Source organism: Adiantum capillus-veneris, chromosome 4 (genome assembly GCF_014529385.1).
Source record: "Adiantum capillus-veneris isolate H3 chromosome 4, ASM1452938v2, whole genome shotgun sequence".
NCBI classification, from domain to species: domain Eukaryota; kingdom Viridiplantae; phylum Streptophyta; class Polypodiopsida; order Polypodiales; family Pteridaceae; genus Adiantum; species Adiantum capillus-veneris.
The window spans coordinates 86656914-86673091 of NC_140934.1; positions in this window are offsets into that span (position 1 = coordinate 86656914).

Consider the following 16178-nt stretch of genomic DNA (forward strand, 5'->3'; position numbering starts at 1 on the left):
ATGTTGCTAACCCTGGTGATGGTGCAGAATTTTTAAAGAAGGAGAGGTTCATAGCGAGACTCTTTCCTGACCTTAAGGTAAAAGTCGAGGAGGGTGCACCTGCTACTTTTGATGCAGCTGAAACTAGGGCTGCTGAGAAGTATAGGAAACTTAAGTGCTTAAGGGGAGAGGTTCCAAGAGAAGGTCTTCGACCCAAAGGTAAGTCACAAGCATCAACATCTAGGGAGCTTCTTGAGGTAACGGCTGAAGTGATTGAGAAGTTAAATGAATCTTTAATCAGCCTGTCAATTCACCTTGCACAAGCTGTAGGTCCAAAGGGACAAGCAAAGAAGTCAGAAGAGAGAGAGCCACGAACTAGGAGAGTCTTGCAATGTTGGAATTGCGGAGAGTCTGGACATGGGATGTATAATTGTCCTTGGCCCCGTGGAGAGCCAGGGAGACCTAACTTGAATTACCTAGTGATGAATGCAGGAGAAGGAGCTGGTCAACAACCAAGGCTTCTACAAAGGCCAAATGAACCAAGACCACCTCCACAAGGCGTAGAAGGAGTTCCACCTTTGCCAGATCCAAATGTGCATGTGGTAGAGGTGAAAAATTCAAATAAGGTTGACATGGAAGCCAATGGCATTAAGCGTGGCCGAGGAAAAGGTAAAGAGAAAGAAGGAGTCACATCACAGAGTGACCATGGACAAGGCAAGAAGGCAAAGGAAACCAAGAGGACTCGACGTCGTATCAACCTCCAAGACTTCCCTCTTGGACATGGTATGGCTCCGTACAACTTGTTGGAAGACATGAGAGGGAAGGGTCCTGATATTTCATGGCCTCAATTTCTTGCATTATGTCCACAAGTTAGGAGGGATTTAACAAGGGCAGTTAGCACTAGGAGAAAGGTAAAAGAGAGTGTACCTGTTGTAAAAATTGCACAAGCTGAAATGAATGAGGAGATTACACCGGTGCTAGACTGTTACATCAAAGGAAGATTGGTTAGGAAAGGTCTAGTGGATGGGGGTGCACAAATTTGCATCATGACAGAGGGACTCATGCAAAGACTAGGCAAGCACATCCATGAGACACCTGAAATCAAAGTCAAGATGGCAAACAAGTGGAGGGCTAGGTGTGTAGGCATTTGTAAAAATGTCTTTGTAGAGGCCTTTGGCATTAAGAAAGCGGTGGATTTTTATGTTATGTCGACCAAGGGAAGTGGTTATCCATTTATCCTAGGAAGACCATGGCTAATGAAAATGCGAGCTTTGCAGGATTGGGAGAGTGGGAAATTAATTTGCAGGAATGACAATCATAAGAAGGTTGTCTTTGACATGAAGGAGCAACGCCAAGAGGAGCTCCATGAAGAATCATTTCAAAGTGAGACGGAAGAAGGTTGGACCGATAACACTTCAGAAGAAGAAAGTAGCGGTAGCATTACTGAAGAGGAGTCTTCCATCGAAGTCATGGGGGTAAGGTTTAAGCCAACCAACCAAGAGACCTCTTGTCAAGGTTTGGAGGAGGTAGGTTCCCAAGAGAACCAAAAAGTGGAAGATGAAAGAATGCTGGAAGGTATGCTATCAACAACACTTACAAAGGATGAAAGAGAGGAGTTCAAATGTGTGCTAAGGAAGTTTCCTAGGCTTTTTGCTAAAGACTACACCGACGTGCATGGGGTAGATGTTGTTCAACACAAGATTGAGTTAAAGCCTGAGGCCACACCTAAAGCTCAGAAGCTACGAAGGCTAGGAGTTATAAAGGAGCAGGCTCTACTCAAGGAGGTAAGAAAGCTTCTAGCAGCAGGTTTCATTTATCCAGTGGAGAATTCGGAGTGGGTCTCTCCTGTTGTTGTCACTCCTAAGAAAAATGGCAAGTGGAGGGTGTGTGTGGATTACCGTCCCCTCAATGAGGCAACAAAAAGAGATCACTTTCCCCTCCCATTCCAGGATGAGATACTAAATGAGGTAGCTGGTCATGAGAAGTACACTGTGTGCGATGGTTACTCAGGTTACTTTCAAATAGGGATTGCATTGGAGGATCAATTGAAAACAACCTTTATCACTCCTTGGGGTTGTTATGCTTTTAGAGTCATGCCATTTGGTCTGACAAATGCTCCTGCAACATTCCAACGTTTCATGAACATGGTGTTTCAAGCATTCTTTGGAAAGTCAATTAGGGTGTTCATTGATGACTTCTGCATTTATAGCCCAAAATCATTGCATCTACAAAGGGTAGAAGAAGGTTTAAAGAAGCTCTACGACATGGGAGGTCAACTCAACCCTGACAAGTGCCACATAGGTGAGGATGAAGTGATCTTTCTCGGTCACAAGGTTTCCTATAAAGGCATTGAGGTGGATCCTTCAAAGGCAAAGGCTCTTATTGAGCTCCCATTACCGAAGAGTCTTAAGGAGTGTTGAGCCAGCAGACCCAGCAGAGGATCACACCCACATTTTTGCTCACACTCATCATTTTTGTAACCATTGATTGTAATAAATGTCTTTCCGACATTGATTTTGAATGGAGCCATTCATTAAGTAACGGGACTCAATTGAGTTTCCAGCTTGTAATCCTGAAGTAATTTCACTCGCTGATGTAATTAGTTAGAGATGTTCTCACCTCCAAGGCTGAGGTATATAAGCCAAAGTTTTTGTAACCTAAGGGGATTCAGATTATTAATCAAAGTGAGTTTTTAAGCGCCGTGACTGTGTCTGAGAGAGAGAGAGAGAGTCTTATCTACTTGCTACGCGAGCTACGGAACCGCCATTGGAGAAGCGACACCGCCATTGTGTTCGCAACGGCGAGAGCTACGTACAGATACCAAGAGTGCGCGCTATCGGCTTCTATGTGTGGTAAGTTCCTACGAGCTTCGGTGTGAGTTTTCTTCCAACTCGTGTGTCAGAATAGAGCGTGCAGCATATCTATAGAACCACAACGAGTAGAGCTACACATTAGTACCATCGGGGTCAAGTTTCGGTCACCTGTATTTTTCGGCCTGTCTTCATACGCGTTTACCGCACGGAGTGGTTATAGGTTGATTTTGCAGTTCAAGTCTTTAGGGTGTTGTTCTTACCTAGTGCATAGACTTCCCCTTGAGTTTGAGATCGATTTAATGATTCTAGATCCTGTTTCGTATAGCATTCGTTCGTAGTACGGATTTCAGTCACTTGCGTATTTTAGAACTTAGATTTGATTTCCTTAGTAGTGATTGTCTTTAGAAGGTCGAGTAGGTGATTTGACACCCACCTAGTTGTTTCCATGCGCCTGCGGGTCAAGCTCCGTCCTCGTTTGACAAATTCTGTTGTTGGTTGAGTTCTCGCTATTTAGCTTCCGCTAGCGGCGTAACCGCCTTAACATTTGGCGCCGCTGCCGGGGACGAGAGCCCTAAGTAGGTGACCTTAGACTAATCCTACGAGGTGAGTCGTATAAACTACTTTGTATACTTTAGTTAGAAAAGATCTAGGAGTTGTGGACTCCGAAGATCTCGAGAGATACTAGGAAGTGGGGTATTCGTGGGTCTTCCGTGTTGACAGTATTTTTAGTTTAGCTTAGATTTGTTTGTTGTTTTGTTGGTGTTGAGTAGTTGTGGATAGAAGAAGAATTTGCTAGTCCGTGAGTGACAGTGGATATCTTTAAAATCACAATTACCAAACCCATTTTATGATTAGGAATAGCTTAGGTAGGACTTCATTTGATCCTGATCTAGAGCTAGTAATCATTGGAGTATTTGCTTGATATGGTTGATTGCATGTTAGATCACTAAACCGTCGAGTTAGTAGTGAAACTTGCAATAAACAAAAGTCAGAGAAATTTTCTGTGTATCTGTGAGTTGCTGAGCACTAGAGAAAGCTTTAGGAAGGATTTTGTGCCAAAAAACTGGAAATCTGCAACTTTAGACATCATACGCGTATGATGTCTAAATGACCAAACAGAGACCAAAATAGAAATTTTGACTTTACCAGAGTGTTCAAAAGGGGAGTTATATCCTAATTTCAACTTAAAACAAGAGCATTAACACTCAAAGAAACCCAAAAAGACAAGTCGGTGTCCAAGAAACGCAAAGAATAGGAAATTTTGGATTCAGATCTTGTTTTTATATTCAAACCTGACAAAAACACTTGAAACTCAATTATAAACATTGGAGAAGGCTTAAAACCAAGAATAGTCAAAATCTGGGACAAAAGACATCATACGCGTATAATGTCTTTCAGCACATCCACTGCTTATTTTTGATATCTGACCTGACAAGATTGTTACAAACACTATAGAAAGCATAAATATCAAGTATTGACCCAAATTGATGAAAAAGACATCATACGCGTATAATGTCTTTTACCTAATTTTGGACATATTTTGATACTTTGCCAACACAGATCCATTGTAATAGCTGTCTAGAGGTTATATTTCAAGTTTCATCCCATTTGGATCACAATTGACCCAAAACAAGTCAAAAGCGGAAAATTGCCAAGAAAAGCCTAAATTAGCCATAACTTGCTCAAACAGAGTTCAAACTAAATTTTGTGAGTGGATAGAGCATAAGGGGGCTACTGAGAGTGAGCATAACCAAAATAGTCTAAATCTGTGAAAAAAGACATCATACGCATATAATGTCTTTTTCAGCATAACTGCAACAAAATTCTCACTTGATGAAACAGAAGTTGTCCGACTGACAAAATTAAACAATTGACCAAGTATCACTCAGTTTGGATCAATTCTGACCACAAAAACTTGGGGAAAACAAATTGCCGAGACGGAAAAGTTAAAGTCCTTAGGGGAATTGATGAATTTGAGATCGGGCAGGAATCTCCAGAATAACCAACCAAAACAAGGGGAACAAGCAAGTGTCATATCAACCGAGGGAAGTGTAAACCGAAGTTGGGTGCAACCATTAGAGACGATCTTTGAAGGAAGTGTCTCTGATACTTCTTCGGAGAGATCTTACGAGATTTTCACCGAACACTTGGAACACTTGAACCTGAACAACAGAGAAAATATGGCAGCAGGATCATCAAACCCTTCCACCACAATGAAGCTATTGTTCATAAAATACCAATACGACAATGAGCAAGGTGCCAAGATATACAAAGATGGAATGGACCGCTATTGTGTAAAGATAGAGGAGAGACCTAGTGAGTTCAAGGACTAAGTGCCTGTGAGCTATAGCAGAGATAGATATCTAGATGACGAGGGTACCATGTACTTGGTAGTCCTAAACCCTAACATTGTGGACGAGTGGGGATTGATGGGCACCAAAGACAAAGTAGATGAAGAACTTGAGGAGAAGGCACCAATAATGAACTTCCCTGATGCGAGGTTAAGAAGAGAGAATGAAACTACAAGGATCAACACTGATAACATCTATGTGGGGCTATACAAATATAATAATGGGGAGCAAGATCTCTATTATAGATGTGAAGAACCCTACATTGGAGAGTTGACAGACCAAAAAAGACTTTATGTCTTTACCTACACAGAGGGATCGGAAGTGAAAATTGCCGCTTACGACAAGTATGGGAGGCAATACTCAACAATGGGAAAGAAAGAATTAGAAGGATATACATACTTTGGGGGACCACTACATCAGTACTATGTTACTTCTAGCTCACAAAGACCAGCACCAACAAATGGAGTGCAAAACCCAATGACGACAGGAGGACAAAGAACTCAGGCTGCTGACTCTTTCAGTCAACCTCAATACTCGAAGCCCAGACCAATGGGATCATTACATTCCAGAGAGTCAATGGATATGAATCGAGGTAGTACAGTTCCAATCCCCACTTGTACCACTCCAGGTCCAAGGTTCGAAGCGGAACCATCACATTTACCTCCTAGTAGTAGATTCAGAGCAGGGGAACCGACAAGGGTAACCCATGAAGTCCATGATGCTAGAGAAAGCTTTAGCCGGGACACAGGAGCAATGAGATTGGTAGCAGACCATAGACGTATGAGACCATCTCAAGTAGCCAAGTGTATGCCAAAGAAGTATGGCGGTTCAGGAGATCCGTATGCACATGTGTCACTCTTTAAGCAAGTCTTAAGAGCTGAGCAGATAATCGATTTCCATACACAATACGAGGGATTTGGTCTTACTCTAGAAGGTACGGCATTGACATGGTTTCAACCACTGAACATAGGGGGATTCCATGACATTGACCATTTGCTAAGAGAGTTTGCTGAGGAATTCTCAAAACGAGGGATTAAGCACAATACGGTCTCACAAATATATGCTTTTAAACAGAGAGAACACGAAAAAGTGAAGGAAGCTTCACTTCGCTTCAAACAATACATTGAGAGATGTCCAGTACGTGAACGACCACAAGATGACAGACTATCTGTTCTCTTTATTGAGGGACTGAGAAACGACACTCCCAAGAAGGACTTGCACTTGAAAGCTTGTACAAGTTTCGAGCAAGTGACGAGAGAAGCATTGTACTTAGTGGATAACTGTACGGTTTATGGAGAGGTGTCAGCGGATACAGATTTTGCATCCAGTAGCTCTTCCTCCGTAGCGAGCGAGACTACCACTAAAAAGAATGTTCAAACAACAACCATGCCAAATGTAGAGCAAATGATAGAAGAGGCTCTAAAAAGGATGGCACCATACCAAAAACCATTGCCAAAAACACTGAAATGGTGTGCTATTGAACAAAAATGGACAAACCATCCAACAGAGGAGTGCTATTACAACAAAGGGTATGTAAGGGAGCGTCAGTATGCACCTCCTGCTCAATTAGCACCACCTCAAGTACATCTAGTACCTCGATACCCAACGGGAAATGTACCAGGACCTATGGGGATAGAAAGACCGCAACCGATATTGGGACAACAACCACCTTTACCAGGAGCAAGACCAGTGGGCATTAGATATGCACCAACCTTAGAGAATCAGGAAGAACAAGCCCTAGTGCCTGTTCAAGCCTATTATGAAGAATCTGGTGTACACATGTCTCCAATTGTGTATTACCCACCAGAAGAACCCAAACAACCAGAACCATGGGGCATGATTGGGAATGTTGGAACCCCAATAGTTACAAGTGCTACTGATGAAGAGAGATACAATTTGGACGCAAGAACATTGATGTTCATAGCTCATGGAGGGTTAACAGGACAAAGACCATCCTATCCACAAAGAACGAATCAAGTGGGACCAAGACTAGCACTAGGACCCTGTTACAAGTGTGGAGGTGACCATCTGATGAATGTTTGTCCACATACGGAAATCATTAGAATTAACGCTTATTGCACTGAGTGTGGGGTTACTCACTTCATTGAGGATTGTTCAAAGAATCCAAACAAAGTGCAAAAGACGACATTGAATATGCTAGAAACTATTCCTACCAGCAGTGGGTCTGAAAATGAAACTCTGATACCAACGCAAGTTGTTACTAGAGCTCAAGCTAAGAAAACCACTAGAGAACCTGAGAATGGAAAGTTAGCGACTGAAATGGTTAGTCCAGGACCGCGGAGTCAGAAAAACACATGGAAAGCTAGAAAAGCACGCATGAAGTTGAGAAAAGAACGTGAAGACGCTATTTTAGCTGAGGAACTAAAGTGAACGAAAGATAGATTAGAAAAACTTGAGGGTCAAAACGGGAAATGAGAGATGAGCCCGGAAAGAACGAAACAAAAGAGTATCAAAGAAACAACGAGCTTAAGCTCAGGGGGATCAGTGCTAGTCGACAAAGTACACGAACCATTGGACGCACTGATGAGAGCTTATGAAGCTAGGTTAAAGAACAACCAAACACAAGAACAGAGGTGGATGACATACCCAAACGCGGAATTGGAAAAGCAGAGACTTGAAATGTGCCAGAGAATGATCGAGACTGCACAAGCCTTATTAGAACCACCAAAAGAAACAATGAATTGTGGAACGGAAAACCGAATTCAGCAAGAGACTGTCGTTTCACGGGTAGCTGAAAAGACTCCCAGTGCACAAAAGCCTGAAAATACACACAAGGATGACCGCATAGTATTAAACACAACCGATCAGGAGATAGAGAGTTTTCATCCAATCATACAGAGGTCTTACGGAAGAGATGAGGATTATAATGAATTTTGGAAACAAGTGAGAGAGGCAAACTTTGCAAACGAGCTAAGTTGCCAAGCTAATCAGACAAATTGGGAAAAGGACATCAGGAATCCTCCCATAGTGGAATTTGAGGCAGGATCTCAAGTGGACTTGGATCTGCAATCTTACTGGGGAGATGGGGGCTCTGTTAGAACAATGGAGAGCAAACCTCACTCACTGAAAACCTTACCTTCATACTTAGGAGAGTATGAAGAAAAATCCGAGATTAGAGCACTTCCCTCACGAAGAATCTCATCAAAAAAAGTCATGGAGTCGCAAGGATTGATAGAGATCTTGTCAACACCAGTGACATGCACTATCACTCTAGCTGAGCTTTTGAGGCTAAGACCACATATGTGGACCACTATAGGAAAATGCTTGGAGAAATTTGGGATAAAAGACCCAACATCGAGACTGAAAGAGGGTATACAAGAGCTGAGTAAACCACAAAAGAACGCTAAGCCTGTACCCTTAAACAAGGTCGGAGAGTATTACGAAGGTGAAGAGGGGAATACAACCTTACCAGTTGAATTCCAAGGAGTGAACACGATGGCAATACTAGACAGCGGAGCTGGGGTAGCCATTGCTACAAAAGAAATCTGGAAAAAATGGGGAAAACTAGCAATAAGGAAGACTAGGTTGAAACTCCAATTAGCAGATGGACACATGGAGAAACCTATGGGGTTATTAGAGAAAGTCGTAGTGACTTCTTGCGGCATTGAATACGAACATACTTTTGCTATTGTGGATTTTGGCAAGGAGAATAACTATGATATAATACTGGGAAGACCATTCATGAGATAGTTGAAAATGGTCCAGGATTGGGGCTACGATCACTTATACCTGAGAAATATGGAAACCACTACACGTGTGAACCTGAGAGACCATAGCTACAAAGATGTGAACCGAACACCGGTGGAGGAGTTTGATTCAGCTACTTTGGCGGGATCCGAATTTCCAGCTTGGTTAGGTAAACCCAAGGAGTTATGGATGTGTGGAGCATCGAAATGTGGAAGTTTGAAACGAGAAGAATGTGTTTTAGAAAGGGCTATCGAAGACGAAACTTATATAGGAGAACCCTTTCCAGAGGACACGCTTGAACCATTAGAATGGACACACATTCTAGCAACCCTAGATGTTTGTGCAATTCCGGATGGTCCCACAACAAAATTTTGCGACAAGGATGGGTACGACGTGGTTCCGTACTTCATGTTGAGAACTATACTCAAAAAAGAAACTGAAAAGAACAATACACTGGAAAAGGAAGATGAAGAAGAGGTGTTTCACGACATTCCCGATCATCCAGAGTGGGGAAATGAAGCAGACAACGAGTCAACGGACAATTCAAGCGGAAACGAAGAAACTATAACGGATGTCCGATTTTATGATTTTCCGAACCAAACTAAACAACGCCAGAAATGCTATAGAGCAAAGAGAAAAACAAAGGGGGTTAGAACCAATCCGATGCCTAGAATAAGAGGAAAAAATCAATTCCTAATGCTAGTAAAGGCGGAAGATTGTGTTAAGGACAAGGTTTCTGGAAGAATGAGAGGCAATGATCAAAAGAGCTTACGAAAAAACAAAAGAGGCTCAAGAAATCGAGTTCAAAGGAATGGAACGAAAACTGAAACTGAAAAATCAGAAAAGAACAAGTGCAACAGAGAACACACGGAGTCTAAGCTAGAACGTAGAAACAAGTACAAAGAGCTCAAGAGAACTCTGAAAGAAGTTTGGATGACAGAAATTGAGAGTGGAGAGGACGAAAACGCCAAAATCAAGGAAAACATGGATGTTCCCTCTCACTATAGGAAATTCACTATAGAGGATAGGAAGGTGGTATTAACCCCACCTATTCGAGAGAGAAAGGAGAACGAATCTTATGACGGACCGGAGGATGCAAAAAAAGTTGATTTAGCAGCTCCAGGTGAGACACCTAGACCGGTGTACATAGCCACAGATTTGTCTCCAGGTGAGGAAGAGAGACTTTTAAGTCTTCTGAGAGAGTATAGGGATGTGTTTGCATGGTCTTATAAGGACTTAAAGGGAGTTGACCCATCGATATGCCAACACACAATCCCACTGAAACAAGACGCCCAGCAGACAGAGACCATACACATATAATGATACGTTTGCTAAGCGAATCAAAGGAGAGATAGATAAGCTAATGGAAGCTGAATTCATATACGAGATTGAACACACTGATTGGGTATCTCCAATTGTGGTAGTACCCAAGAAGAACGGAAAACTCCGAGTGTGTGTCAACTTAAAGAAAGTGAATGCTGCAACAATCACGGACAATTATTTCCTGTCGATAACTGATCATGTTCTAGAGCGTGTATCAGGGAAAATAGCCTACTCCTTTCTTGATGGTTTTTCAGGATATAACCAGCTAGCCATAGCACCGGAAGATCAACATAAAACAGCTTTTGCAACTGAGTGGGGAATCTATACTTATAGGGTTATGCCTTTTGGTCTAACCAATGCTCCCGCAACCTTCCAGAGGCTGATGACGCATGCTTTCAAAGAATACTTAAGGTTGTTTCTAGAAATATACATGGATGACTTATGTGTACATTCTCTACTGAGAGATGAGCATCTAGAACACCTAAGAAAAGTATTTGAGAAATGTAGGACTTATCGCATTTGTCTCAATCCTGAGAAATGTGTGTTTATGGTCCGACAGGGCAGAATTCTGGGACATATTGTCTCACAAAACGGAATATCCACGGATTTAGAGAAGATAAAATTTATAGTGGATATGCCTAGACCAACCAATGCGAAACAAGTACAGAGCTTTATGGGACATTGCGGATATTATAGACGATTCATTTACATGTACGCTATAATAGGCCAACCACTTTACAAGCTAATAGTGAACTTTGAATGGACAGAGGAGTGTGAGGAATCGTTCAAGAAATTGAAAGAGGCACTCATTACTGCTCCAGTCTTGAAATCACCAGATTGGGAGAAGATATTCCATGTGCATATAGATGCTTCGGCATATGCAATAGGATGCATTCTTGCTCAGCCAGAAGAAGGAAACATGGATTTTCCTATCTGTTACGCCAGTCGACAGCTCAACAATGCAGAGAAGAATTACACCACAACAGAGCGAGAAGGATTAGGAATGATATATGCTGTGAAGAAATTTCGGCATTATCTTCTAGCCAACAAGTTTGTGTTTTTTACGGATCACCAAGCCTTGCTCTACCTAGTGAATAAACCATGCAATACCGGGAGAATAGTGAGATGGTTCATTATCTTACTGGAATTCGACTTCACGGTAGTAGTAAAGAAAGGAAAAACACATCTTAGAGCTGATCATCTTTCGCAATTGACGAGTGGAGAAGACCCTATAGGAGTAGATGACGACATGCCAGACGCGTACTTGTTCAACATAGAAATGATACCGAAGTGGTCTCAAAATGTCGTTGGCCTATTAAACTATGGAGGAGAGTTTGATAAAAGAGAATACAACCAGAAACATATTGCTATTCAGCAATCCAAGAATCTTCAATTGGTTGCAGGAAGGTTGTATCAATTGGGAAATGATCATATTTTACGACTATGCATCAATCCTGAGGAATATAATATATATCTGCACGAAGCACATGTTCAGGAATGTGCATTTCATTGTTCAAGAAGGAACACATATAGGAATTTGTTACAATTGGGAGTCTATTGGCTAGGAATGAAAGAAAGCGTACATGAATATGTCATTGTATGTATTGTATGTTCATCAAAACCACCAGCAGAGTATTCGACATTATATCAGATAATGATCGCTCCAGATTGGAGTCAGTATATTGTTGAATATCTCACAAATAGAACTTTCCCAGAAGGAACGTCAAAAGCTCGTCAGAAATCTATAGAGACAGAAGCTAGAGATTACGCTTTAATAGGAGATCAACTCTATAAGAGAGGTAAAGACAACCAGCTTAGGATTTGCGCATCAGAGTCTGAGTATGTGATAATCCTAGAGCAGGCTCATGGAGGAGTAGGTGGAGGCCATTTCTCAGGTGATAAGACAACAAAACTTGTCTTAGCTGCAGGAATATGGTGGCCAACATTACATATGGACGCTGAGGAATACGTTAAACGGTGTGATGACTGTCAGCGGACCAAAGTACCACTTAAAAGAGATGATATGCCGCTTAGACCAATGATGGGGGCAAGAGCTTTTGCAAAATGGGGGATTGATTATGTCGGACCCATTTCACCTCCTGCATGTAAGACTCATGCACAATACATCATTGTAGCTACAGACTATCTAACAAAGTGGGTCGAAGCAAAGGCAACTCAAAAAGTAGATGCCAGGACCACGTCACAATTTCTATATGAATACGTCTTTGTACGATATGGATTGCCAATAGAAATTGTGAGTGATCGAGGCACACATTTTATAAATGAAGTGATAGAGATCCTTCTAGATGAATTCATGGTAATCCATAGGAAATCAGCCCCGTATAATCCACAAGCTAACGGACAAGCTGAAGAAACAAACAAAACCATATGTACGGTCCTCACGAAGATCGTATCTGAGTCGAGAACTGACTGGGACCAGAAGTTGCATTCAACATTATGGGCATATAGGGTAGCATATAAAACATCAATAGGAACGACCCCATATAACATGGTTTTTGGGCTAAATGCTATCTTACCAATAGAATTCTTGATTTCAACCTTAAGGGTGACTAAGGATCTAGAGTGGACAGGGCACGAGCTTTCTGATAGAATAGATGACCTGGAAAAGCTAGATGAGCTTCGCCTAAAAGCAGTAGCTTCTATCTATGCTCAAAAAGGGCGACAAAAAGAATTTTTTGATAAGCATGTGCGGACTAAAGAGTTTAAGGTTGGGGACTATGTCCTAGTTTACAGTCTGAAACAGCATGCTAAGAAGCTTAAAAAGCGAGGGATGGGACCTCTGGTGATTAAAGATCTATCACCAAGTGGAGCCGTCAAGCTTGCTACATTAGACGGAGAAGAAATGCCCAATTGGATTAGTGGATGCAAAGTGAAAAAGTATCTTTTGCCGCTAACCCAAGACATGCTTCTCAAAATACATCAAGAAAAGCTGCGTGTCCAGAAAAAGAAAATGATTTTGGAGGAAGCGCAAGCCGAGGCGAAGGAAAGAATGGAGAAAAGAAGACTACTACGTCAGAAACAACGCAATGAAGGAGCAATACGAATAAACGCAGTCAGTACAACAGAAATGGATAAAGACAAAGAAGAACCCATCATTGAATGCAAAGTAGGAACCAACTAAATCAAAGCCAGAGCACTATTGGATTCAGGAGCTCAAGCTAACCTACTTTCACTCAGTTTGTATAGACAATTGACAAATGACACTAAACTACAAACTGCCAAGCAAGAGTTAAAGAGTTACTCGGAGAATTCAATCAAAACTGTCGGATACACAATTTTACATATACAGATTAACCAGTATGTGTATCCTCATATGTTTTACGTGGTTGAAGACCAAGCTACACAACAACCATTATTGCTAGGACAACCATGGCAGAAGCAATACAATGCAATGATTGACTGGAGTTCTAAATCAGTGCTTATCAAATACGAAGGTGAAAGTCAATCAGTTAAGTTCACCAAAGGAGAAGAGCCGACTCCAAAGGACGAATCCAAAGACAAAGGTAAACAACAACCAGAGAAAAAGAAGAAGCAATGGCAACCAAAAGTTTCTATACAACCGGATTACTCTTCGACGAGGAATTCTCAACAGTGGATAAGGAAGACAAGCAATAATATAACAGCTCAACCTTGGGAAAAAACGGAGTCAAAGTTGGTATGGAGACCAAAAAAGGTTATGCCAGAGAACACAAAGGTGGAAAACAGAGTCTTCAATACCAGACAACAGAGTGATTCCAGACAATCAAGGACAGCGAAACAGATCTGGATTCCAAAGAAGTTCATGACGGCACAAAGCTATAGCAAGCAAATTTGGATCCCAAAGATTTGTAAACAGGAACTCCCTTCAGTACAATCAACGGAAACTCCTAGGTATTTCAAGGCGAGGAAATCAACACAAAGGACAAAGCAGGTTTGGGTCGCAAAGAGTTCATGCCAAACACAAGCAAAGCGGAAGCAGATTTGGATTGTGCAAAAGAACAACAAGGTAAAGATGAATCCATCTACTGATTCTACTACCGAAGTAAAACCAACCCAAAACCCGACCACCAATCCTTCAATCAAACAAAGAGCAGCTTTATTGGAAAGACTGTTATATCATCGCTCTGCAATTGCATTGGGAACTTATGACCAAAACAACTACAATGCTTCGCCCACAGACACTTCATAGTCGTCCGGGAGGACTCAGACTAGGAGGGGGGAGGTATACAGGTATACAGGAGTTACAAAGCAGCTACAAGCGCCAAAAACAAAGAAAAACAAAAATTATATTACAAGGGCAGTGTCTTACATGATTTTGCAATTTTTATGTTTGATTGCGGATATTGATAATATTTATGTCCTTATATACCTTGTTTTGTAACAAGAAGAGATCAAATGATGAATTTGGGTCTCTAGACATGTAAATATCACTAAATAAGAGTGTTTTTGGAGCTAAAAAGTGATAATCCAAGTCCAGAAATCACAAATAAGTGTATATTTATATACACAGGGTTACCAGCTATTTATTGTGTATGTGTGGAATTTTTTGGCTTCAATTTGCTATTTTCCTTTATTTTTTATGATTTTCTTAATAAAAATAAAAGAAAAATAAAAAAGCAGGTGAAATGAGATCGGAAAAAAGAAAAGAACAGACGGTGATGGTCCTAATGACAAGGGCAACCCATGGTAAAAATTGGGTACAATTCTGAAAAAGTTGTGGAAAGCCCGAAATGACAGAATTTTGGCAAAGTGGACAGATTTCTCAGAAACAGGTCAAACGGAGTCCAAATTGAGAAATTTCAAATCCTAAAGTGCATTTCACGACGAGATAGGAGCACATGTCAAATTTGGTAACAAGTGATCCGGGAAGTCCGAAGTTAAGTATTTTTCACTTCACTTTCAAGCTCATTTCCACTATTACCTTCTTGGAGAGAGCAAAGAGCACACAGGAGCATCCGAACTTCTACCGCCTTCTACGACTGCTACAAGAGCTCAGAGGACACCAGACATGAGAGGTAGACTCATTGCCATAAGCTTTTGATGCTTATCGTTAACTTTTGTCGCGAAAACTGACCAAAACCAAGAAACAAGAGCAGACGGGGAATGGGGAAGAACGCTAGGTAGGGGCACAACCGCCTAACCAAACCTTGCAAGAACTTAGAGGTGGGTTACCCTAGCATAGAAGATGGGTTTCTAACACTCAAAGCTCGAGAAAGAACGACTTGAAAAACCCTAGGTCAACAGAGCCTGCAAGAGGCAAACAGGAAAAAGTTGTCGAAACGACATGACACTTCACATGAAGTTCAACCACATCAAAGACAATGCAACCATGGAGTATCTCCTGGTTTGGATCACCAAAAGTAGGTCGGAACAACCGATTCGGCTGCGGACACACAAAGCGTCATTTTGACATAACGGCTAAAATTGACGACCAAATGACATGAAACTTCACAAGCAGCTTCAAATATACATGGATGACTTATGTTTGCAAGCAAAACCCAAAAGAAAGCTGATTCACTTACCGATGGTGAAAAAGATGCTTTCGGGCAACCAAATGGAGAAAGATGGAGAACGGGGAGCCAAAGTCAAGTTCAACCAAATAGGTGGCTTCACAACATATCCAATGAGCTGGAAATGCAACTCTCGAGAAGAAAAGTTGAAGAAATTCAACTCCAAGGCAAAAAGACGACTTCGGAGACTGAAATGCCTATAAGGGGGCTTTTTAGCTAAACTGATGACTTTTTAAGTTGAAAACTAGTTAGCAGGGCTTAGGGCACTAGCACAAAGCATTCTTTGCACAAAAAGACCAACATTTCAAGAAAAGACATCATACGCGTATGATGTCTCACAGCATGATTTTCACATCCATTTCAACATTTGAGTGCATAGCCTCATTCCACAGATTAATCACATCCCATGAACCAAGTATCATGAGAATTGGAGTTAGAAAACCCAAGGAAAACCAAAAAGACGCAATTTAGGCCATAAAATTGATTTTTGGTCC